Source organism: Saccopteryx bilineata, chromosome 4 (genome assembly GCF_036850765.1).
Source record: "Saccopteryx bilineata isolate mSacBil1 chromosome 4, mSacBil1_pri_phased_curated, whole genome shotgun sequence".
Taxonomy (NCBI): Eukaryota; Metazoa; Chordata; class Mammalia; order Chiroptera; family Emballonuridae; genus Saccopteryx; species Saccopteryx bilineata.
In genome coordinates this window covers 168615885-168641798 of record NC_089493.1, presented here as the reverse complement: position 1 = coordinate 168641798, position 25914 = coordinate 168615885, and the positions used below count along the sequence as shown (strand labels likewise).

Here is a 25914-nt window from a genome sequence, read left to right as displayed (position 1 = left end):
TTTCTGGAAATATATACTTACTTGCAAAAGAAAAATATCATGCTAAGTAAAGGTGTGGCAGGTATCTTTTCTTTATGACCAGATGATATCAAACATTTCCTTCAGCGTCTCCAGTGTACCCGAGTCCTGCAACTTCTGGCACCCCGTAAGCATTTTGTGTACTCTTCCCATGAGCTGCCTTCCATGGTGTTTACCAACCTCCTTTATAGATTCTGCCGACTGCGGGTGTGACCCAAGATGCCTGAATAATTACTGGCTAAAACAGTACTACCACTTAGTCACTTGTGAAGCACTAAAAACTAAGAGTTAGCCCCTATGTCATTTAAAGAGCCTCAAAAAGGCGACAGAACTTTTGGGCTACTTTTACATAGAAAATAAAAAAATAAAAAAATAAAACTTTTCATGAGTGACAGTATTCTGAGCACACAGGTTCTCTGGCATCCTTCTTGTAGCTCCATATCATATCTGAAATGTAGTTAAATCACAAGTTTACACTTAAGCTTGCTTATCTCTGGCAATGGACCTGGACACATATCAAAGAACTTGCCCATGTGTACTTATCAGTCCCTGACAGGTATAAGGCTTAGAAATTCAATATAGGACTTCACTGCTCCCTTGTTTAGAAACTCAGATATATGGTATCAGCAATTATTTGGATGAAGGTTCCAATTTCTTATGATCCTAAGTAATCCTAAATTGCTATAGGTTTCCTGGTTATAAACTACACATTTAAAATATTCTTATGATGAATAATTCACAATCATGGGATAGAGGTAAATGTCTCCATCTATAAATAAAATATAAGAATACCCTTCAATTTCTTTGGGGAATAGGGTGGTGTAAAGCCAGTCGCCACGGCCACTATCACAGCACCCCAGTCCATGCAGGTTCGCATTGGATTCGGACAGTCGGTAAAGAAACAACGGAGCCAAAAACTGGTGGGCCATCATCTTTAATCCTAGCTTGCACCCGGCGGGCAAGTCAAAACACACACTGGGCTCCAAAACCCACTCACATTCAGTGCTCACAAAGCTACTGACTTATCCGAGTTTCCTAGAATCAAAGGTTTCTAGCTCACCAGACTTATTCACCTCTGTTCCCCATCTCCTTCCTTCTCACTGCACAAACTGGCTTCTCACTCAACACTCTGCCATCTTGGCTGCTTCTCCTGGGCTCCTCCACGTGGCCTTACTCTGTCTCCTCTCTGCTGTCTCCTCTAATGATAATCTCAGGAACCAAGAGAGAGCAAGCTCCTGTTCTGCCCTCATTTTATACTGTAGATTCATAACCTTTAATCAAATATACAAAATAGGGGAAGTCTCTAATACAAAGTCACTTATCTGAGGCATAATGGGATTGTACCACCCCACATCAAAAAGGGTGGGAAAGGCTTAATCCCAAAACCAAGCCCCAGGCTACAAGGATCCTGCCTGCCCACAGCCCGCCCCCAACACACATTAATATCACCTGGGTGACGGCTTCCACATGGGCAGCGCCATCTTTAACAAAGTGAGCATAATATATACATTTTATCTGCCCAACAGGTGGGTTATTTTCTTTAACTTTTATATTAATATATTTCTTTGAATGGATTGTTTGGCAGTAGATAAAATTTTCAGACAGTATAAAGAGGTTATCAGTATACAAGGGTAGACAGAACATAAGTCTCCTTTTCCATTGGCCCCTATCCCCTACAGAAGTAACCACTGTTGTTTCTTATATATCTTTCTAGAGATATTACATTGTAAAGCCAGTAGCCACGGCCACTATCACAGCCCCTGGTTCATGCAGGTTCTCATTTGATTCGGACAGTCAGTAGTGAAACAATGGAGCCAAGAACTGGTGGGCCATTAGCTTTAATCCTAGCTTGTACCCAGCGGGCAAGAAATACCCACAATGAGAAAACACTTCTCTTTCCATTCAGGGCTCCCAAAGTCACTGACTTATCCGAGTTTCCTAGAATCAAAGGTTTGTACCTCACCAGCCTTATTCACCTCTGTTCCCCATCTCCTTCTCTCTGCACTAACTGGCTTCTCCTTCAGCACTCCGCCATCTTGGCTGCTTCTCCTGTCCTCCACATGGCCTTTCTTGCTCTCCTCCAGCATGGGCTCCTCTGCCCCACTTTTTAGTATAGAAATCAAAACCTTTAAACCAAAATACAAACAAGGAAGTCTCTGATACAAAGTCACTTATCTAAGGCATAATGGAATTTCTCATGAGAGTGCACCACCCTATATCAAGCAACACTCAAGGGTGTGCGGAAAAGCTTAGTTTTGAAAAGATCTTAGTATTAAAAGGGTGAGAAAGGCTTAGTCTTAAAACTAAGCTTTAGGCTATAATGACCCTGCCTGCTTACAGCCTGTCTCCCACACCTAATGCAAACTATAAGTGAGCAAACATATATATCATATTTACAAACTTATTTGACCAACATACATGAATGTACAAGTGTGTGTGTGTGTGTGATTCCCCCCTCTTCAAAAACAAACAGTAGCAAATTATTCACATCATTTTCAACACTGCTTGCTTTCCTTAATATATCCTGGAGATAGCTCCCACAGAACAGCAAGATTTGTCCCTTCAGTTCTTTCTGGCGGCTACACAGCATTCCACTGTGGAGATGTGCAACAACTTACTCAGCCAGATCCTTACCAATAAACATGTAGGTTGTTTCTGGTTTCTGCTTTTGAATGGGACAGAATCTCAGAGCTGGAATAAGACAGTAGATGAAGTACTGTATAAACACTGACATTTAGACCTACCTACTGCCATCCTTCTTAAAAATAAAAGTGATGTCTAAACAACAACTGGAGTTTATTTGGAAGAAATGGACATTAGCCTTCTTGCTGCCACTCACGGGAAGATAAAACCTCACTCTCCTAGAGCTAATGACTGATCTCTAGAGTTGATGGCAGTTAGGTGTGGCCCACAGGCAGCAGTTGCGTCCTGGGAAGAGGAGCTACTTAGCTTTGCCAGAACCCAATGTATCACGTCGGGTGGACCAGCCTCAGTATCTACGCTGCCTCCCGCAGACAAATTTCTCTGTAGGATAAATCTCTTAGGATAGGGAAGCCTGGGACGGAATACAGGTCAAGGTCATCCCTCCCTTCCCTTCCATGCAGCATGATGCAGAACTCTAATTCTGTTGGGGCTCTAATTCAGGATTTACACAGGCCTTGGACAAAAAAAAAAAAAAAAAAAAAAAAAAATCCACAAACAGTGAGGTGGTGAAAAGCATGTGGAGCTGTATTGCTGGGACTTCAGGCAAGTTCCTTAACCTTTCCATGGCTCAGTTTCTGCTCTGTCAAATGAGGAAAGTGCTCCTACCTCAGAGGATGATTGTGAGTTAAGTAAAATCATGCACATGTAAACTGCAAAGCAAAGCGCCTGCACTTAGTAAGGGCTCAAGAAAACGTTAACTATCATTAATGAAACAATCCAAAGACACTTTTTCTTTCTTTTGAGAAATATCTTGGCCCCCCCACAACTACATCTGTTGTAAATTTGGATGAACTGTCATGCTTTCCTCGAGTGGACAACTGAACTACACATATTTTTCTCTTCTTTGCATGGCTGCTAGGTAGCTCAGTGAAGTTTGATGCAGAGTTACTCTCTTTTCTCAGCCTTAGCTGTTATATTTTAGTCCAGTTTTACTCGACTGTGTATGTATTTTGAGAAAGAGTAGTAAGTCTTGTGTTTTTGTTTTGTGACCAACAATGCTTAGAGAACAGTAGTCACCAGTACCTGGCAGATATAACACCACATTTGCTTGCACTGTACCCAACTGTGCTCTAAACACACATACACCCCCCCCCCCAAGGAATTTGTCAGCACACAAAGACATGAAATTTAAAAATAACAAAAACAGCCTGACCAGGCGGTGGCGCAGTGAATAGAGAGTCGAACTGGGATGCCGAGGACCCAGGTTTGAGACCCCGAGGTCATCAGCTTGAGCGCGGGCTCATCTGGTTTGAGCAAAAGCTCACCAGCTTGGACCCAAGGTCGCTGGCTCGAGCAAGGGGTTACTCAGTCTGCTGAAGGCCCACGGTCAAGGCACATATGAGAAAGCAATCAATGAGCAACTAAGGTGTCACAATGAAAAACTGATGATTGATGCTTCTCATCTCTCTCCGTCCCTGTCTGTCTGTCCCTATCTATCCCTCTGACTCTGTAAAAAAACAAAAAAACAAAACAGAAACAAAAAAATGCCTGCACTTAGTAAAAGCTTGAAAATCTTGAAAATGCCGGCCTCGATTTTGCTGGCAACAGGAGACAAGTGTGTGTCTAATGGTTGCCTGCATAGATTTTAAAATGGATAGGATTCCCAAGCTATAAAGCCATCCTTTAATAAATGCACTGCAGTCAGTTCAGCCCTTAGGGGAATGATCATACCTGGATGCCAAGCAATAAAAGGAAAGAAAGGGGAAAAAATGAAGAAGAAACTCAATTCCAAAACTGCAAACCTAATAGCAACTGGAAGTGCTATCTGTCGATATTGGGATGGTGCCTATGCCAGAGATACAGGCTGGACTTGCAAACATCCTGCTGCTGCTGCTTCAGTTTGGAGAGAAGTGTAGTGACAACCAGATGGTCAGCTTTGGAAGGAAAATTTTCAGTTTTGTTTTTATGGCAGAAATGAGCAAATGTAGGGAAATCACACAAGTATTAAAAAACACCGCTTACCTGAGATTAGAGGGTTATGGAATGCTTGAGGAGAGATTAGCACCTCTCCCAACATACTTGCAGTCTGAAAGAGTTGGCTCTGTAAAGCCGGAAATTTTGGAAGAAAGGAGGAGTGTTATAAAACTGTGTTCCCTCCCTCACCCCTCCTTATGATGGGAGAAAATAGTAACTGCCTCCCAGCAAAGGAAGGGCTGTATCAGTATTATCTCTGAATGCCAGTCAAATCTCAGGATCAAGGTGGCTGGGAATGAGGGACTAGTCCTCAAGATGATGAAAGACTTGTTGGCCTGGGTGCTTTTACAGGCCTCAGTCCAAATACTGGTTCTGCTGCCTCCCCGCTGTGAGCTTAAGCAGGATAATGCGTGTGAAGCCCCTAGCCTCCCAGGCAGTCACTAAACCTTCACCCCACTCTTTTTCTTCCCTGGAATCCCCATTTTCATCCTTTATATTCTCTGTCCTTTGCTATCACTTAGTCCAGCTACTTCCTGCTCTCCTCTCTGTCTTGCTCTCTCTTACACTTTGGCTTGCCTGACCTCTTTTACGAGGTTCTCATTTACTGCTCCCTTTTCTCCCGTGTTCTTCTGAGCTCTCCAAACTTGCCCAGCTTCTGAACTTGAGATATACTAGAGAATGAGAACATGGTAGAGCTATTTCAGTTTCTTTTCTCATCTGTAAATTGGGACTTACAACAGTACTTCATGCACGACGACGATTAAATAAGTAAATCCTTGTAAAGTGCCTGGCATATCATTGCTTAAAGAAAGTTAGAGCTACCATCACCACCACTACCATCATCCCAGGCTTTATGGAGACTTGAATTCCCACAAATACATAGCATAGGGCAAAGGCGATTATAGTTGTGAGCATGCAAAACCCACTTTATTCTTGTATTATTATCTATTAATTATTGTATTATTTTCCTTATGAACAACTGTAAACCTACTTTTTCTCCACTTTGAATTTTCAAACTTTGAGACAAAAACTTGTTCTTAGGACTATGAATCAGGCACCAGACATCAAACTAAGGTGGAATTTTCCAGCAGCTCGATGTGATCCTGGCAGAAGAATCCGTTCTTATCCACACTCATAGCTTTTGGACAACGTCACCACCAGTTGGAGACTTGTGCATAGCTCAGGAGTTGGCTGCGGCTGCTCTGCTGTTTCTGGCAGACCACCAGACGATGCCACCACCCAGCGGCCTGTGCCTGGAGATCTTCCAGAGCTGCCGAGCCGGAAGATAACACCATTTGTGCGTGTTCGTGGCTCTCACAGAAGAGAAGGGGCCAGTCCTTTAAGATTCCTTGTTCTCTGGTTAATCACATTCTAAGATGCCCTCCTTACAACGCTGTCATTGAAACTAATGGAGGCCAAGCCCCAGCACACCACTGTTTGCCATATGTCCACTAATGATCTGTAATAGTCACTGCTAATAAAAGCTTCTTCCCAGAAAGCTGGTTTTTAAAGGAATCAACTGTCCAGAGCTATGTAAAAAGACAGCATTTTCGCTCTGGCCGGTTGGCTCAGCGGTAGAGCGTCGGCCTGGCGTGCAGAAGTCCCGGGTTCGATTCTCGGCTAGGGCACACAGGAGAGGTGCCTATCTGCTTCTCCACCCCTCCCCCTCTCCTTCCTCTCTGTCTCTCTCTTCCCCTCCTGCAGCGAGGCTCCATTGGAGCAAAGATGGCCCGGGCGCTGGGGATGGCTCCTTGGCCTCTGCCCCAGGCGCTAGAGTGGCTCTGGTCGCAACAAAGCGACGCCCCCTGGTGGGCAGAGCGTTGCCCCCTGGTGGGCGTGCCAGGTGGATCCCGGTCGGGCGCATGCAGGAGTTTGTCTGACTGTCTCTCCCCATTTCCAGCTTCAGAAAAATACAAAAAAAAAAAAAAAAAAAAAAGGCATTTTCTTCATGTTTTAAAACTATAAAAAAATGGACTGACCAGGCAGTGGCACAGTGGGTAGAGTGTCGGACTGGGATACAGAGGATCCAGGTTTGAAACCCCTTGAAATCCCGAGCTTGCCAGCTTGAGCATGGCTCACCAGCTTGAACGTGGAGTTGCTGGCATAGTTGCTGGCTTGAGTCCAAAGGTCACTGACTTGAAACCCAAGGATGCTGGCTTGAGCCCAAAGGTCTCTGGCTTGAGCAAGGGGTCACTCACTGTGCTGGAGCCCCCTGGTCAAGGCACATATGAGAACGCAATTAATGAACAACTAAGGTGCTACAAGAAAGAACTGATGCTTCTCATCTCTCTCCCTTTCTGCCTGTCCCTCTCTGTCACACACACAAAAAAAGTGTTATTCTTGATAAAGACAGTCAGTTAACTAATAATAAAATAAGAAAATCTGCAACACCCATTGGGACTCTAAATAGGGACATTTTCAGGAAACATATAAGTAACTATTGGAACAACAGCACAAAAAAGGAGCACTGACTTGCCTCCTGGAGTTTAGTGAAGCCATGAAATCCTTCATTAAAGACCGACAGCAGTAGACATCTCTGGCCTGGGGTTATCTCTCCTCTGTGATCTCCCCTTCTCAATCTCATAGTACATGTGCTCTGCCAAGGATGAGCAGGTGAGTCTAGCCTTGCTCAGCAGAACATCACACACTCCTGACCAATTTGGACCAAGAAGAATTAGGCCTAGACTACTACTCAAACTTTTGGGGAACAGGGGCTCTTGTTTTTCTCTTAAGGTTAGAGTTTTAAGAAAGTTAAGTCCAGCTAGTGGCAACCATCATGCAATCAAAAGGAAATCGCTCATCTAAAAAAAGAGTCAACAAAGAAAAAAACTGAGCTAAGAGACGGAAAGATCTGGGTCCTAAGGGCAAAATCTGAGCACCTGGATCCATCTATGATTGAAGTCAAATGTTCCTGTGCTTCTCAAGTACATAGGTAAACCAGTAAGTTCTATTTCAACTGAGTTAGACGGGCTGAGTTTTCTGTTACTTATAACTAAGAAATCAAACTGGTAAATTTAATCAAGCTGACAAAATAAAGTCTCATATAAAACAACTACCTGTACATTTAAAAGATGTCATATTAGGGACATTTATACTAGTGCCCAGTTTCCAGAAACATGTGAGAATAGTCAGCTCTTATTAGAAACCAGAAAGGTGCTAGACTGAGAGAAAGCCAAATATTCCAAGTAACTAACAGTAACTTCAGCAGTACACAGTGCTTAGCAATATGTCAGCAATAGTTGAATGACTGGGGTACAGTTTATGTAATTCAGTTACGATTTGAGAAAGAGAATAAATGTTACTGATCCAAATAAAAATAAATACAAGGCTTACTCTATTGGGTTTAGCACAGTAACTGAAGGCTAACCATGGCAACTCTAACAAGTAAAAACAAGCAGAATTTTCTGTAAGGCTATATGAATTCTATTTATACTCTGTCCTTATTAAGCCACTATGAATCTGGCCTGTTCCAATTGTCTTTGAGCTATTCTATCCACTCTGAGCTCAGAGGTAGCCCCTTAGAGGTACAGCTAGACTCCAAGGTAAACAGCCTTTCTGAAAGCTGAAGATGTCAGAATTTGCTGAATGCACTGGGTCTTGGGCTATAACACAGACAAGAGGAATTCAGGTTAATTTCAAACCTATTTTGATGGCTTTTTCCAATATAGAACTCAAAGCAAAGAGGATGAAGTAGAATGCTGTAGGGCAGCAGTCCCCAACCTTTTTTGGACCACTGACTGGTTTAATGTCAGAAAATATTTTCACAGACTGGCCACAGGGTGGGATGGATAAATGCGCAAAGTAAAATTATGCGACCAGTGTAAAAACTATGGTATTTTAAAATATAATTGTCGAACTTACGAGACAAGCGTCAAGAGTGAGTCTTAGACGGATGTAACAGAGGGAATCTGGTCATTTTTAAAAAATAAAACATTGTTCAGACTTAAATATAAATAAAACGAAAATAATGTAATTTATTTATTCTTTCTCTGTGGACCAGTACCAAATGGCCCACGAACCGGTACTGGTCCGCGGCGCAGGGGTTGGGGACCACTGTTGTAGGGTCTTCTGTACTTAGAAATTAAAACAACCCTAGTGGAAAAAAACTTGGGCTAAAAATATTTTAAAGTTCCAACTCAGTGGAACTACAAGGGACTTAGTGAGAAATGTAACAACATGAAAAAGGGCATAGAAACCATTAAAAAAAGTCAGAAATGAAAAATATAATATCTGAAAGAAGAATACACTGGAAGGAATAAATAGTAGGTTGGATAAAGCAGAGAATCAAAACAGCAATTTAGAAGACAGGCAGAAAGAAGAACACTCAGTAAAGCAGCAAAAAGAAAAAAATTATTTAAAAAATGAGGACAGTTTAAGGCAGGGGTCCCCAAACTACGGCCCGCAGGCCACATGCGGCCCCCTGAGGCCATTTATCCGGCCCCCGCCACACTTCCGGGAGGGGCACCTCTTTCATTGATGGTCAGTGAGAGGAGCACATTGACCATCTCATTAGACAAAAGCAGGCCCATAGTTCCCATTGAAATACTGGTCAGTTTCTTTTTTTTTTTTTTTTTTGAAACATTTTATTTTATTTATTTTATTTTATTTTTTCATTTTTAGAGAGGAGAGAGGGAGAGAAAGAAAGAGAGGGAGAGAGGAGAGAGAGATAGAGAGAGAGAAGTGGGGAGGAGCTGGAAGCATCAACTCCCATATGTGCCTTGACCAGGCAAGCCCAGGGTTTCGAACCGGCGACCTCAGCATTTCCAGGTCGACGCTTTATCCCCTGCGCCACCACAGGTCAGGCTTGGTCAGTTTCTTGATTTAAATTTACTTGTTCTTTATTTTAAATATTGTATTTGTTCCTGTTTTGTTTTTTTTACTTTAAAATATGTGCAGTGTGCATAGGGATTTGTTCATATTTTTTTTTATAGTCCGGTCCTCCAACGGTCTGCGGGACAGTGAATTGGCCCCCTGTGTAAAAAGTTTGGGGACCCCTGGTTTAAGGGATATTTGGAATAACATAAAGTATAACACCATCCACACCATAAAGTAAAGGAGAAACAAGGGATGGAGAGCAAGGGATGGAGAACTTATTTGAAGAAATAATGACTGAAAACTTCCCTAACCTGGTGAAGGAAAATGACATACAAGTCCAGGAAGCACAGAGTCCCTAACAAGTTGAACCCAAAGAAGCCCACACCAAGACACATCATAATTAAGATGGCAAAGGTTAAAGACAAAGAATCTTAAAAGTAGCAAGAGGAAAGTCAGTTACCTACAAGTAAGTTCCCATAAGACTGTCAGCTGATTATCAACAGAAACATTTCAGGCCCAAATGGACTAGCATGAAATATTCAAAGTGATGAAAAGTAAGGATCTACAACCAAGACTACTTTGCCCATCAAGCCTATCATTTAAAATTGTAGGAGAAATAAAGAGCTTCCAAAACAAGAAAAAGCTAAATGAGTTCATTACCACAAAACTAGTATTACAAGAAATGTTAAAGGGCCTGCTTTAAGAAGAGGAAGAGAAGAAAACAGAGGAACATAGTTAAAAGAGTAAAATGCTGCCTGACCAGGTGGGGGCGCAGTGGATAGAGCATCAGACTGGGACACAGAGGACTCAGGTTTGAAAACCTGAGGTTGCCAGCTTGAGCACAGGCTAATCCAGCTTTAGTGTGGGGTTGCTGGCTTGAGCCCAAGGTTACTGGCTTGAGCTAGGGGTCACTTGCTCTACTGGAGCCCTCTGGTCAAGGCGCATATGAGAAAGCAATCAATGAACAATTAGGGAGTCACAAAGAAGAACTGATGCTTCTCATCTCCCTTCCTGTCTGTCTATCCCTATCTATACCTCTGTCTATCACATACATACAAAAAAAGAGTAAAATGCCAATACATACATATCTACCAATAATCTCTTTATTTAATTAATTAATTTATTTATTTATTTATTTTTCCGAAGCTGGAAATGGGGAGGCAGTCAGACAGACTCCCGCATGCGCCCGACAGGGATCCACCCGGCATGCCCACCAGGGGGCGATGTTCTGCCCCTCTGGGGCGTTGCTCTGTTGCATCCAGAGCCATTCTAGTGCCTGAGGCAGAGGCCACAGAGTCATCCCCAGTGCCCGGGCCATCTTTGCTCCAATGGAGCCTCGGTTGCGGGAGGGGAAGAGAGAGACAGAGAGGAAGGAGAGGGGGAGGGGTGGAGAAGCAGATGGGCACTTCTCCTGTGTGCCCTGGCCGGGAATTGAACCGGGACTCCTGCGCACCAGGCCGATGCTCTACCGCTAAGCCAACTGGCCAGGGCCCAATAATCACTTTAAATATAAATGGCTTAAAGGCTGTAATTCAAAGGAATAGATAAGAACGTAAGAGACATATATATGCTGTCTATAAGAGATCCCACTCAGAATGAAAGATACACACAGACTAAAAGTAAAGAAATGGGAAAAGAAATTTCATGCTAAATGGAAAGGGAAAAAAAAGCTAGGGCAGCAATACTTGTATGTGACAAAACAGACTTTAAAACAAAGGTTTAGTAAGAGACAAAGAAAGATACTTCATAATGATAAAGGGAGCAATCTAACCAGAGGATATAATGATTGTAAAGATTGCACACCCAACAAAGGAACACCTAAATATATAAAGCAATTTTTTTTGAATGAGAAAGACAGAGACAGACAGACAGATGGAAGGGAGAGAGATGAGAAGTTACGGCATCTTAGTTGTTCACTGATTGCTTCTCCTATGTACCTTGACCAGTGGGCTCTAGCCAAGCCAGTAATCCCTTGTTTAAGCCAGTGACCTTGAGCTCGAGCCAGTGACCTTAGGCTTCTAGACAGCAACCATGGGGTCATGTCTATGATCCCACACTCAAGCTGGTGAGCCTGTGATCAAGCTGGATGAGCCCTGCTCAAACTGGCGACCTTGGGGTCCTCAGCATCCCAGGTCAAGGCTATATGTACTGTGCCACCACCTAGTTAGGCTACAGAGCAAATCTTGATGGACATAAAAGGATAGATTGACAGTAATATAGTCATAGTAGGGGATTTTAACACTCCACTTACATCAATGAATAGATCTTCCAGACAAAAAATGAATAAGCAAACAGTGGCCTTAAATGACACACTAATCAAGTGAATTTAATTGATATCTTCAGAAAACTTTACCCAAAAGCAGCAGAATACACTTTCTTTTCAGGTATACATGAAATATTTTCTAGGATAGACCACATGTTAGACAAAACAGGTCTTAATAAATTTAAGATTGAAATCATATCAAGCACCTTCTCTGACCATAGTAGTATGAAACTAGAAATCAATTATACATACACACACACACCTGTAAAACTCACAAAGACATGGAGGTTAAATAACATGTTACTAAACAATGAATGGGTTAACAATGAGATCAAGGAAGAAATCAAAAGATACCTGAAACAAAGGAAAATGAGAACACAACAACCCAAAATCTATGGGACACACAGAAAGGAGTGCTAAGAGGGAAAATGATAGCATTACATCAAGAAATAAGAACAATCTCAAATGAACAACTAACTTCACATGTAAAGAAACTAGCAAAGGAACAATAAACACAGCCCAAAGTCAGTAGAAGGAAATAACGAAGAGCAGAGCAGAAATAAATGAAATAGAATCTAAAAAGACAATACAAAAAAAGATCAATAATACAAAAAAAGAGACCAAGAGCTGGTTCTTTGAAAAGATAAACAATATTGACACCTTTAACGAGAATCATCAAAGAGAGAAAAAGACAGAGACCCCAAATAAATAAAATGAGAAATGAAAGAGAAGTAACAAATGACACCAAAGAAACACAAAGGATTGTAAAAAATAGTATGAACTATATGCCAACAAATAAGACAATCTGAATGAAATGGATAAATTCCTCCTAAAAACATACAATCTTCCAAAACTGAATCTGGAAGAATCAGAAAACCTGAAAAGACCAATTACACCCAATAAAACTGAAGGAGTAATAAATAATAAAAAATAAATAAAACTCCCAGCAAAAAAAAAAAAAAAAAAAAAGAGTCCTGGACCGAATGGCTTCACAGGGGAATTTTACCAAACATTCAAAGAACTAACAGCTATCCTTCTCAAACTATTTCAAAAAATTCAAGAGGAGGAAAGAGTTCCAAACTCATTTTACAAGGTAAGCATTATCCTAATTCCAAAACCAAGTAAAGACATTTTTCCAGGGATACAAGACTGATACAGCCTTTGCAAATCAATAAATGTGATACATCATATAAACAAAACAAAGAATAAAAATCACATGATCATATCAATAGATAGAGGAAAAGCATTTGATAAAATCCAGCACACATTTATGATAAAAATTCTTAGCAAAGTGGGAATGAAAGGCACATACCTCAACACAATAAAGATCATATATGACAAACCTACAGCCAGGAAAAACTCAATGGGCAAAAACTAAAAGCACTACCCTTAATTAACATCAGGAATAAGACAGAGATGTCCACTTTCACCACTCCTATTCAACAAAGTATTGGAAGTCTTAGCCACAGCAATCAGACAAGAAATAAAAGGCATCCAAATTGAAAAGAAAGAAGTGAAACTGTCACTATTTGCTGACAACTTGACACTATACATAGAGAACCATAAAGACTCCACCAAAAATTACAGGACCTAATAAATGAATTCGGAAAAGTAGCAAGATACACAATTGATATTCAGAAATCAGTGGCATTTTTATAGACCAATAATAAACTACCAGAAAGAGAAATTAAGGAAACAACACATTATAAGATTCAGCAGTCAGGGCAAGTTTTCTAATAACCACTGAAGAAATATGAGTGGTAAACTGTATGTGTTTTCCCACTAGAATCCTTACCACGCCAGTTCCCTGAACAGGTGGAAACAAATTAACACACTGATTTAAAAGGGAAAGACCTACCCGCCTCTGTGGAGCGGGTTCATTGGTTCTCACATCACTGATTAGCTGCTGTTCCTGCCCTTTAAACTAAGGAACCCGCGGTGTCCTTGGATTCATCTGTCCTCCGTCCCTCTGATCCCAACAGCATATGGCACAGACCCATGTGTGACTCTCCTCACTCTGTATTGTCATTAAGTGGTTCCCTTTCCTGCCTTGCCCTGACCTTCCAGTCCTGAGTTCTCTGGGGGCTGGGAACTACCGTACCCCCTTTTGTATTTCCAGTCATTCTCACAGAGCCAGGTCCAGTGTAGGTGCTCAGAAAATGATGGACAGGTGAGCATGGCTCATCCAACTTGGTGACTTATATAATGGATTGTCCCAAATCAGGATGCACTGGCATGTAAAAGGAAATGTGATTAGTGATTACATTGGGACAACAGGGTGAAGTTGGACTGAAATTTTACTAGGATGTATGGTCACCTTGGTAATCATTATAAAGCATTATACACAAAACGTGAACTCTGTAATTCTAGAGATCTTTTAGAAGGCAGTAAATACTCCATTTGCCCAAGCTAGTTTAGACCAGTGGTCCCCAAAACGTAGGAGACATAATAGCATTGGAAATGTTTGTAAGTAGCAAGGGCATCAAAATTAACATAAATTCATACTTCCATAATGTAATTCCCTTTTCAATTCTACTTTAGCAACAAATAAAAATAAAAATTAACCAATTAGAGGTTGATATCTATATATATGGTGTACAATCTTTATTTTGACGTGATACTAAAAGAATTCCCCCAAAGTGAAAAACTACAAGTATACAGAAACACTTTTCCTTGGGAGGAAAACTCTGCCCCTTCTTAATATGCAGCGCTTTCCCTTCCCTGTCCCATCCACTGCTGCCGGCTTCCAGCCTGATTCTTGGCCTGGATGTAAACAGGGAGCCTGCACAGAAGTGACCCTCTTTCAAGCCATTCCCTTATACAACCGAGCAGGGCTGTCAGAGGGAGTCAACAGGTCGCCTCTACCCCGCTTTATTCCTTACACTAACAGGGCAGTGAACAAAGTATAAACCCAATTTCTGAAATACTCTGTAACAGGCTGACAGAGCCAATGCTCAGGCATTACATGGAAAGGAGCAAGTAGAAGTGACCCAACGGTCTTGCTAATAAGTGTCTTCTTATACATCCATTAGAGGGGGCCTGTGGTGCATACATATACAGGTTCCACTGGTCAGTGAGCCGTCTTACATTCCACACCAAACTGTTCCCTGCACACCCTCATTGTTTCTAGGAGGGTTCTCAAGCAATCCAAACAGGCTCAAGGTGGGGAACATGCACTTGGGAGGACTGGCTTCCCCAGACCCTGAGAACAAGGGAAAATGAGGCAAGAGTCCAAGCCCTGCTTTAACTGCCCACCTCCTCCTCCACATTTCCCAAAACTTCATTCCCTCTAGAGAGCGCATCCCCATTGCCTTCACTCGCCCCTGGCTCTTGTCTGGCTTTCTCAGCATCGTCTTTCCAGGGGCTCTGTTCCTCTGGTTTCCTCTTCTGACAGGTGGGAAGCAACCATCACACAATTTGATGAGGAAGCACCTGCTGGCTGTCTGCTGGCAATCACGGAGACCACACGCCTCCCCCACTGCTCCCACCTGGAGTGTGGTTCTCACCATTCCGCTACCGTGCATGCCCACGATGCTGGGGCTCTTTGCATCTTCTATCTTCTCATTTCAGGTAGCAGCCCTTTGGCTCCTCCATTTCCTTCTCCTGTTCAGTAGGTGATCCTTCGGCTCCTTCATCTACTCATTTAGTTCAGCCATTCTCTCCTCCCTGCTCTCAGCAGACTCGCCCAGCTGTGCCGCCCAGTTGTACCCATGCCGGCGGGGAACGGGTCTCTGCAAGGAGACGGTCATGGGCTTCCAGCTTTGGCCCCTGCAGGGTCGGGCACACCTGGGACTCTTCCTCAGCGTGGACATCATTCTCAGATTCGACAACGACTTCACCATGTTTGAGGTGTGCCCGTGTAGCACACAGCTGAGCTTCTTTTGTTTCTTGCCTTTTTAAAAAGGTCTTTGCCAAGTCCAGCATATTCCAGGCAAGCTCTACGTTCCCAAACTCTTCCTCTTCGTTTTCTTGAAGGGCCTTGTTTTCCAGAACTGAATCATCTGGTGTTTCTTCAGTCTTGTCATTTTCCTTATCTTCTTCTTCTGAGCCTTCGGTTCCTTCACCCTCTTTCATCTGTTCTTTGCTCTCTCGTGTTCTTTCATTATCAGCTGCCTTCACTTGTCTTTAGGGGACTTCTCAGCAGCCCCCTGGTTACCGTGGTCTCAAACTCACCTGCAGCTGCCAACACTCTTCTACAGACAGCTTAGTTCCTCCTGGTTCAGAAGGAACTGGGCCCTGACCTTTTCTTCTAGTCCTGAGCCATCTTTTCTTTCTGTCCATCCTTCTGTATTCTCTCTGGTTCCACAGGAGTGTGATCTCTGGCAGTTGCCAGCCTACTCACTGCACCACCCTTAGGGGGCACTGTGGCACGCCCGGGCTTCTCAGAGACTTGCGATCCACCTTCTACGGCCTCTGTTGTCACCTCTGGTGACTCTGCAGCCAGAGGTACTCCTTGCCCCGCCATCTGCTCAAGAACAGCTTTTGCCGGGCCATTTTCAGAGGCAGCTACCTGCGCCTTTGGCTGGCCCCCACCCACATCCACTGGCTTGCCTGTTGCATCTACAGGCTCTGCTTCTCCCGCCACCGCAGTGCCTGCTTTTCCAGGTCACAAAAGGCGGCTCCTCTGCAGCCGGCTTCTCCTCGGTGCTCACCGCACTTCTCCCTGCCTCTCCCCACCTCCTCTCTCCGCACTCTTCTTGGATATCAGTTGCTGAAACTGATTTTCCTTCCTCAGCATCTGGTGCTTCAAGGTCTGGATTCCCAGAAGTGGCCTCAGCTCCAATCAGGCCTTTGGGTGCCGCTGCTCCTTTGGCCTCTTCAGTGGTTTCGGCTCACTTGTCTAGAGGAGAGTCCACTGGCCCCGTGTTCCCTCTGCAGGCTCCATTACCTCCCTGTCCTCTCTCCCTCTTCTCCATTCCAGTCTCCTGTTCTCTGTCAATGACAGGCCTTACCAGAGACTCGTCTTCTGTTTTCTTTTTGCTTCTTCTCTTTCTCCCATGACGTCATCAACCTGTTCTCTCCACTCTTCCCTTGCTTCCTCTTCTATGCCATCATCACTTTCTAGTAAAGATTCTCCTGTTTCCTCTCCTTCCTCCTCTCCTACGTACAGGCCGTCCAGGACGTTTCCCAACACACCAGTCTCCATCCTTGCAACCCTAGGAGAGATTTCTCGTAGAAAAAGAAAACTTCTCCACACTCAATCGCCTTCTCACCTCAAAGACTAGCTACTTCCTGGAGTGCACTGACAGCAGCTAGAATACTCCCCCATCAGCAGATGGTTCTGTCCTAAACCCAACAGCTTCTTCGCTTCACCACCCACACAAGGACTCTCCACTTTATCTGCAGAAGTAGGAGCAGGGCATCTTCTTCAACTTTGTCAGCAGAAACCAGCTGCACAGCGATGGCGGCGGTGGCCGTGGACTCTGCGTCCATTGTTTCCCTGAGATGAAGGGCCAGCGCGGGGAACACAGCCTGTGAGAACAAGGAATTTGGGACGCCAGCGCCAGAGACTTACACAGGGACAGAAAATGGCAGATAATATTATGTGGGACACTTGAACCCATTAATCTAACAAATTAAAAAAAAAAATTAAATTGTAAAGGAAAAATAAAATAAAAAGAACAAAAAAATAAAAAAGGTACAAAGGCTTGGCCTTTTTCTTTTTGGAATGCTGTCTGTTACCCAGATGACAGCATGTTAATCTTAACATAAAATGGTACACTCGCCGATCCACCCTGTGCCCTCCCTGGTGCTGGCCGGAGGAAGAAGCTGGAGTTCCAAGGTCAGGCTGTGGAGCTGGGGGCATTTCTCATTCCTAGCACCATCTGGGGCTCCACCAGTGCTGCTGCTGTGGGTCATGCGGGAGCCTCCAGGCCCATGCTGGAGGGCTGAGCTGGGGGTGGTCCTGAACACTGAGGCCACCGGGGAGGGGGGGTGGTCCTCCTCGCCTCCTGGCTGGCTCAGGCTGGCAGCTACTTGAGCAGGGGACAGACTCCTGTTGGAGTCAGGGGAGCATGTGGCTTTGTTTTGATTCTATGGCCATATTTCTGTTGTTGTTTCTAGAATTAAGGATGTTGATCTGATACTGTTGTGTTTTCTTTTTATTATAGAATCCTGTAAATCCTGTAGCTTTATTCCCGGGGCCTCCATTGGGATTATCTGGGAGTCCATGTGCCCCGTGGTGGCTCGCTGTATGGCCTCAGGTCATGTTCCTGACCGGTGTTCACCCATGTATCCCTCAGAACATGTGCCAAGCTTACCCTTTTGCTGGGGTCTGATGTCATTAGTTTTTCTAACAGCGACTGGCATTCCTGGGAGATGTTACTTGGTACAAGGAGTGGTCACTCACTGTCTTCTTTCTCACTTCCCCAATGTTCTCCCCTGGAAGTGGCAATGTCCCCATCACTGTCCAGTAGAGGACGACCCCCCAGGCTCCACACACACACCTTTGGCCCAAAACATGGCTGCAATTGCACAATCTCTGGTGCCATGTACGGTCCAGTGCCACAGTACGTTGTCATATATGCCTTTGTAAACAGTCAGCCGAAGCCATAGTCTTCAACCTTGATGTTCTGCTTACAATCCAGGAGGATGTTCTCAGCCTTGAGGTCTCTGTGCATGATCCCCTGCGTGGCAGTACTGGGCGGCAGATAACAACTGCCGAACATGGGTCCGGCTTCATGCTCGGTCATGGAGCCGCCATTTATTAGATCGTCTCTCAATGTTCCTCCCTCCATGTACAGGAGGGACATAAATCCTTTCTTTTCTGTTTTGATGACCTCATATAGTCTGATAATGTTTGGGTGCTCGAGACAGATCAGGCAAAAAACTTCTTTAAACATGTCAGGGCACCCCTGATCCATCACCTAGATGGATGGCTACCTTCACCCCGTTAAGGTGTGGCGGGCTAATCTGACTTCCGCAGTATCCGCGCGGCCGATCATGTGTAGGATGGTATCATTTCCTATGTGGTACTCCTGCCTGGCACAGTTCACATCTTTGTTTGAAGTCATCATCCAAAGCCAAAATTCAAGAACAATACTTAAGTAAAAAACCAAGTAACCAAAACCAAATGAAGTGTCAGAATCAAGTCCAAAAACTAGTACAAATCCAAATCCTAATCAAAATCCAAGGTCAAAATGTCCAAAATCTAGCCAGATCCAGTCACTGGTCATCAAAGCCTCCTGGGCTATAACGGACAAAGACCTCAGCCCAGCCAACTCTTATATAGGGGTGGTCTGTAATTCCACCACATTGGTGCCTTAGGAGGCCAGGGCACGAAATGGACCAATCAGCACTGGGGATAAATCACATGATTTTCTGCCTTTTGGGGTCTCATCACCCACTTACTCTGGATAAAATATAAAAGGACCCCAATGAACTTTTTGTTTACATGGGATTAAAAGATTGATATTTACTTTATTAGAAACTAAAATCTCTAAGAAGCCAACAAGTTAAAATAAAATGAAAAGTCTGAGTTATTCTCCGGCTCTAGGTCTCAGTTCAAGTCTCACCTGCCTAGAGACCCGCTCATTCCTGCCGGCCTCACCCGCCCATCACCGCCTTCATCTCAGAGCACTGACCACAGCCTGTGTGACTCCTGCGGACCGTCTGCCCTTCCTCAAAGGGAAGGGCATGACTGTAGCAGGCCCTGTGTTCAGCACAGTGACAGGCACGAATAAGCGCTAATATAAATATTTGTTCACTGGATTCATAGGGAAGTTTGGGGAAACAAATAAAATAATGGCCAACCACTTATGGAATCAAAGTGATTCATAAAAAAAAAATCTGTAAAAAATTCATGTTCTGTTCTCACAGCTTTTGGGGCAGATATGAGGACAGAGGAGGGCTGCAGTCCTGTGTGCAGGAACGTGGGTGCTTGGTGAGGCCGAGGGCAGCCCGGCCAGGGAGCCTTGCTGTGAAGATCGGAGACAGCGATTCGTCCTCCAGGACCCGCCAGAGGATGCAGTGGGTGTGGACCTGCAGTGAGGCTGCAAGGTGCTTTTACAGTCTGAGCATCTGTTTCCAGACACAAAGGACTTCTCAGGTGACCTGGAGGAGGCCATCTAGGTAAATCTCTGTTAAGTAACCATCTCTATGGAGAGAATGAACCATCTCTATGGAGAGAAACAATGATGAGGCTTGTTAATTTACATTTGTAACAACACTTTGAAACCCTCGGATGAAAGGATTTCTGTGGAGGTACAGAGGGCGAGGCAGGGTGTGGGGTCAGACTCTCCCCTCCTGTGGAGGCAGAGAGGGAGCAGGCAGGCCTGAGGACATTGGGGGGGGGGGGGGCTCTGGCACTTTATATTCAAACCCAGGCTCGAGAAAGCCCCTGCTGTCAGTAGACCGAGGGTTTAATCACGTGTTTAAGTTATTATTCTAATAACTATTTTCCTTCAACACTTCTCTCCCAAGTCTCATCTTTGTGTAAAGGGAATCTTTGGAAGGATTAGCCTGTGAGGTTTTCCCTCCACAACACTTTAGTTTGTTACTTTTTACCTCACATGTGTAATACTCAGTTCCTCAACTGTCTCTGTTGCTGAGCTAAGACCCAAATGGGGTCATTTCTTCAATTCTAGACGGATGTTTACAAGTTACACTGAGATTGGAATAAGCTCAGGAAGGAGAAAAGAGAGAAATCCAGCAAAAGCTGCCAGTCTATGAGTTAATTATACACATTTATTGAAATTATATTAATAGGTAATAAATACCAATAAAATAGAGCATCTTCTTAGTATAATGATCTCCTTCAGCAAAGTAGAAAACAACTCAAAGTAATACATTTAATGTACAACTGTCAAGGCAAAAGCCAAGCTTAAAAAACAAAACAAAACAAAACAAGCAATCATCTTTTTCAATGTGTTACATCAATTATATACTCCTGTGATTGTGCCCAGATGAGCATGTAGCTTTTCTATGTTTTTCTTGACCTGGCAATTTGCTTAATTTGGGAGAGAAGTGGCAAGATACAATTTCATTACTTGTTCTCAGGAGCAGAAAGGATTTGTTGGCTTTGCTGTGCCTGGCACTTCCTGAAAGGAGACTGAGCCCTTGAAATGAACTAGGATGAGTCCCGGGAGTTGCTTCTTCAGATCTTGATGTTTTCCTTGCATCTCTTTGTGAGTCTCTGACTGCTTTACCTCTGAAATCTCTTCCTCCTCTGCTGCTCAGAGGCCATGCGAAGTTGAGTTCTTTCCAGGTCCGGTCCTGCACGCCGTCAGTGAGCACACACCAGCTCATCTCTGGGTGCTTCCTGGACTGTACTCAAGACTGGTGAGACGAATACTCCACATGGAGCCACAGGGAGGGTGCCCACATCCAGCCGTACGACTCAGGGTTTCTTCCTGTCTTCTCATACACGAACTGTGTGAACGCAGGGGGCCAGTCTACTCACCGGCCACTGAGTGCCCTAGCTCAAATTTCCCCTTTTTGTGCCAAAGTTTTCTCAGCTTTTGAACTGGTTAACTTAAAGAGATACCTATCTATCACTTCACACCTATCCTTCTCAAACTCTTCCAAAAAATTCCAGACGAGGGAAAACTCCCAGGCTCATCTTACAAGACAAACATTATCCCAATTCCAATACCAGATGAAGACATTACAAAGAAGAAAATTACAGATCACTATCCCTGATGACCATAAATACTAAAATCCTCAACAAAATATTAGCAAACTGGATCTAGCACTTCATTAACAGGATCATACACCATAATTAAGTGGGATTTATTCCAGGGAAGCAAAGTTGGTACAATATTCGCTAATCAATAAACGTGATACATCACATAAAGAAAATGCGGAATAAAAACCACATGATCGTATCAACAGATGCAGAATTAGCATCTGATAAGCACCCATTTATGATAAAAACTCTCAGCAAAGTGGGAACAGAGGGAATATATCTCAACACAATAAAGTCCATATATGTCAAATCCACAGCCAACATCAAACTCAATGGGCATAAAACTAAAAACATTTCCTTTAAGATCTGGAACAAGACAGGTATATTGCTTTCACCTTACTCAACATAGTTCTGGAAGTACTAGGCATAACAAGTAGACCAGAAGAAGAAATATAAGGCATCAAATTGGAAAGGGAGAAATAAAATTATTATTATTTGTAGATGACATGATACTGTATATAAAGAATCCTAAAGATTCCTCCAAAAAACTCCTGGAACTGATAAATAATTAAATAAAGTAGCAGCACACAAAATAAATATCCAAGAAATCAGTTGTATTTTTATATACCAATAATGAACTACCAGAAAGGGAAACAAAACAAAACAAATAAAACCCCTAGAAATTAATTTAACAAACGATGTCAAAGATCTGTATCTAGAAAATTACAAGACACTGAAGGGGAAAGTTGAAGAAGGTACAAATGAGTGGAAGTGTATCCTGTGCTTATGGACAGGAAGAATGAACATCATTAAAATGTCCATATTACCCAAAGCAATCTGTCAATTCAACACAGTTCCTATGAAGATATCAAAAGCAATCTGTCAATTCAACACAGTTCCTATCAAGATATCAGTGGTATATTTCACAGAACAAGACCAAATATTCCAAAAATTTATGTAGAAACACAAAAGACCCCAAAGAGCCACAGCAACCTTCAGATAGCCACCAGCAAAGGACAGGGCCCAGAGAAAGCTAGCTCAGTCAGTCAGATTCTCCCACTCCGGAAGTAGGGTTGGGGAGCAGAGAATTAAGTTCTGTGGAATGAAGCTATGAGGTAGCACTGGGGCCTATAGAAGAGGTCATGACAATCTAAAGCTATGGACTCTGAAGCTGTGAGGGGGAAAGCTGCCTGCACAGAATGGTGGGAAAGGATAAGCCAGGTGGGGTAGCATCAGGCAGGGGCAGTTGGACGCCAAGAGGGCAAACACACCCAAGAGCCAGAGTGGTAATGCTCAACTTCATTCTGGGGCTCATTCTTCAAAGTGACCCCGCCTCCCCATAGCTCCAGCTCCTTCCAGCCTTTCCTGGGCTCCTGACCGCATTTCTGTCCCCCACTCTCTCGATCCCAAGGTACCCTCAGGGTGTCCAACCAGCTAGAAACAAGACAGTGTGGCTCCTCTAGCTACTCATAGCTACTCTGGTGCTCAATGCCAGGTGTGTAACAGAGATTGTTCTAGACTAGATGGGGGAAGGGTTGTGTTACTCTGTGACTCAGATATGACTAGATCCCCTTCTCACCCTGTGAGGATCAGCACCTCAATACACGCCCCCAAAGACATTCACATCCTCAGTTATTGTTAAAATAACAGTTTGACGATAATTATGGCAGGTAACTCTTCTGAGCATTTATCATGCACTAGAAGCCATGCTAAATGCTTTACATGAACTACTTCAAGGAAATGTCATAACCACCCTATGAAGTAGGTACTATTATCTACTTAACAGATGAGGCTCACAGATATCAAGTTACCTCATGGCAACAAAGTAATAAACAGCTAAGTTGGGATATGAACTCAGATAAGTCTGTCCCTGAACCTATGCTCTTCACACCGTGATGGACTGAATAATGAAAACCTCATTTTTACCAATGACTCTGTGAAGTTACATGAAAGAGAATTTATATCGTACACCACGTAGGAGAAACTCCATAAAATTTCCTTTTATATAGCTTTCTTCCCCAAAGTTCCTCTCCAACTGACAACTCCCTCATTTCTACACCCTGCCTCCAAAGATCTCAAGCTATAAGCCCCACTCAATGAAACCAAAGCCTGGCCCTTAGGAGTCCTGGTTCCACCCCCAGCTTGGCAGACACAGCCCCATTTCAAAGCTATCACACAGAGCGAAGGCAGCTCCGCGGAGATGCTCGGGGAAGCCGGCTTGAATGGATCCTGTCCTTATCAGAGAAAAGGGGTTATCTTTAGAAGGTGGCAACATAGGTCAGCTCATTTGAGCAGAGACAGCATTTTCTTTCTCTTCCTTTCTATGAATTCTTGCTTTCCTAGATGAATCTGGAATAAAGCTAAGTGTGAGCCTGTGACAGCCCACAAATAAGGTTGTGTCTAAAATCACACTGTTGTCCTGTTTGGGGGGTCCGATGTACTGATTACATATTCATATTCTAGATATGGGTCTTGGATTTTAGCTAAATATTTTGTATATAATGACCGAATTGTTCCCGAGGTGTGCAAAGTTCAGTGGGTTACACAGTTAATTTGTTCACAAGGTGCACCAAAATTAAAGAATATGGCTGGAAGCTGGCTCTGACTGTCAACGGTAGCACTGAGCTTATGGCTAACAGGGCTCCCCATGGCCCAATTCAGAGCAAGAGTATTCAAAGTATCAACTCAACTCAGGTTCTAGTAAGCCTCCCTTAGTATTACCTCGGGAATTGGTTACTGAATTATACCTTGAAAAGAATAAGCTCCTGGAGCTGACATTTCTGAAAGTAGAGGAGGAGCCTGGAGAATCAGCTACATATACAAAGAGTCGTCCCTACACAGAAATTGGGTGTTGCTTGAAAATTTACTAGCAAAATTTTTCTTACCAATGAGAGGCACAGTCCCTTTTCACCTATTTTTCCTGGTTACTCTGATTTAGAGTTTAAAGTACTAATTCTCAGGAACTTTCCTTTTCCATATAAGGCCAGAAAGCAATCTTTCAAGGTATGAATTAAATTTCAACTTAACAGGATATTTTGTGTAGAGTTTTATATTAGAAGCAGTTATAGATTTTTGCCCCAAATATTATTTGGGTGGAAAAAAAAATACTGTTCTAATGGAAAACTGTCCTAATGAGCAATTCTGGTGGTTGTGAGGGTAGGGGGACTTAAAAAATGCAATATATCATCCAAATGATCAAATTCCAACGTTTTATTCCTTTCAATATTTTTTCTTCTCTACATCTTTCTCATAATCCAAATTTTATTTTTTGGCATCTAAAATGTTAGATCCATAGACCTCTGTGGAAACAAATAAACAAACACTTGGGACATTGCAGCATCTTTTCTTTTATAAGCCCAATGCTGGACAGTTGGCAGAGTCTGGGACACAGAAAGTCTGGCTAACAGGATAAAAAAGGTTGGGTCACAAAACTACAATTCCCCCTAACCCCACTCTTAGTAAGCTGAACCAAAGCAGGCACGGAAGTGACAGACTTCTATGTAGATCTAGAAGATGAAGGAGGAAGATTACTGGAAACCCTGCACACACAATGTAAACGGAAAAGACAGTTCATTCAACCATAAATATTTTAAGTCAATGACCAGGCCACTCACTTACTGTTTAACATCTGTCTCGTATTAATAGCAATGCTACCGCCATGTATATACATCTGATTTCCCCCAACTGGGCTATAAAAATTTGAGTGAAAAGTAGTTTTCAGTTTCTTTCCTATGCCTGGAATAGTGTCTTTAACAGTAGGATTTAGTAAGTGTTTGCTAACTGCCGAGGAAGGGACTATCTGTCAGGTTGGCCAATTTTGAACGCTGACATTCGTGACAGCAGCAAATATTCAAAGGGGCACATAACACAAAAATAAGTCTGAGTTCCTTTGAGATTTAAGAAAGGACAGAGCAGTGATCTTCCTGTCTGAAAGGCAGGGGATAGTGACAAATACACATGATTTAAGTAGTGCATCTGAGGTTACCAGAGCAACTGCTAATTATTATTGAGTGACTCTAATGTATCTCCACAAAGGTCAGGAGTTAAGGTTTTTCCATTATATATTCTGCTTTAAAATACGGCTTTTAAAGGAAATGGGTAGATAGCAGATGGAGAATGACAAATGAGATTTAAGAAAGAGTAGTTCTGCAAAAAAAAAAAAAAAAAAAATTTCTTTCTTGCAGTTGCCATTTGGGAGAGTCCTGGGTCTGAGTGGTGTCTGAGATGATCACATTGGCCATGCTGATCACTAACATGGGCATCTTGTGTCTGTTAGGTTAGTGTGTCCAGGATTCCCATGACTCTACTTCTTGACTCTTGGTCTCCTGCCAGTTTATTTTCACTGAGACAACTGCACATTGTTAAGTGCATCTGTGGGATGACCACGGATGCATTTCCTCTAATTTCACTTTCACACAAAGGAGGGTCAACAGAAGAATGGGGAGGAGGATGCACTATGTGTGTGAGAGGGTGGGGGAGCCGTTTCCCCCCCAGAAGAAGCATGGCACTCCTACCATGAGGTCTGTGCTGTAAGGCATGGTATATGGAAGTTAAGAAAGAATACAGGCTTCTGAAA

General features: G+C 43.2%; 1 protein-coding gene and 1 pseudogene across 2 annotated transcripts in view; both read right to left on the bottom strand.

Annotated features, from left to right (window-relative positions):
• ARHGAP26 (Rho GTPase activating protein 26) overlaps positions 1–25914 on the bottom strand; it is a 488882-nt gene that overhangs the window by 53808 nt on the left and 409160 nt on the right. The gene's annotated exons all lie outside the window — the stretch shown is intronic.
• On the bottom strand, positions 14411–17146 carry LOC136334020 (nuclear autoantigenic sperm protein pseudogene; annotated as a pseudogene).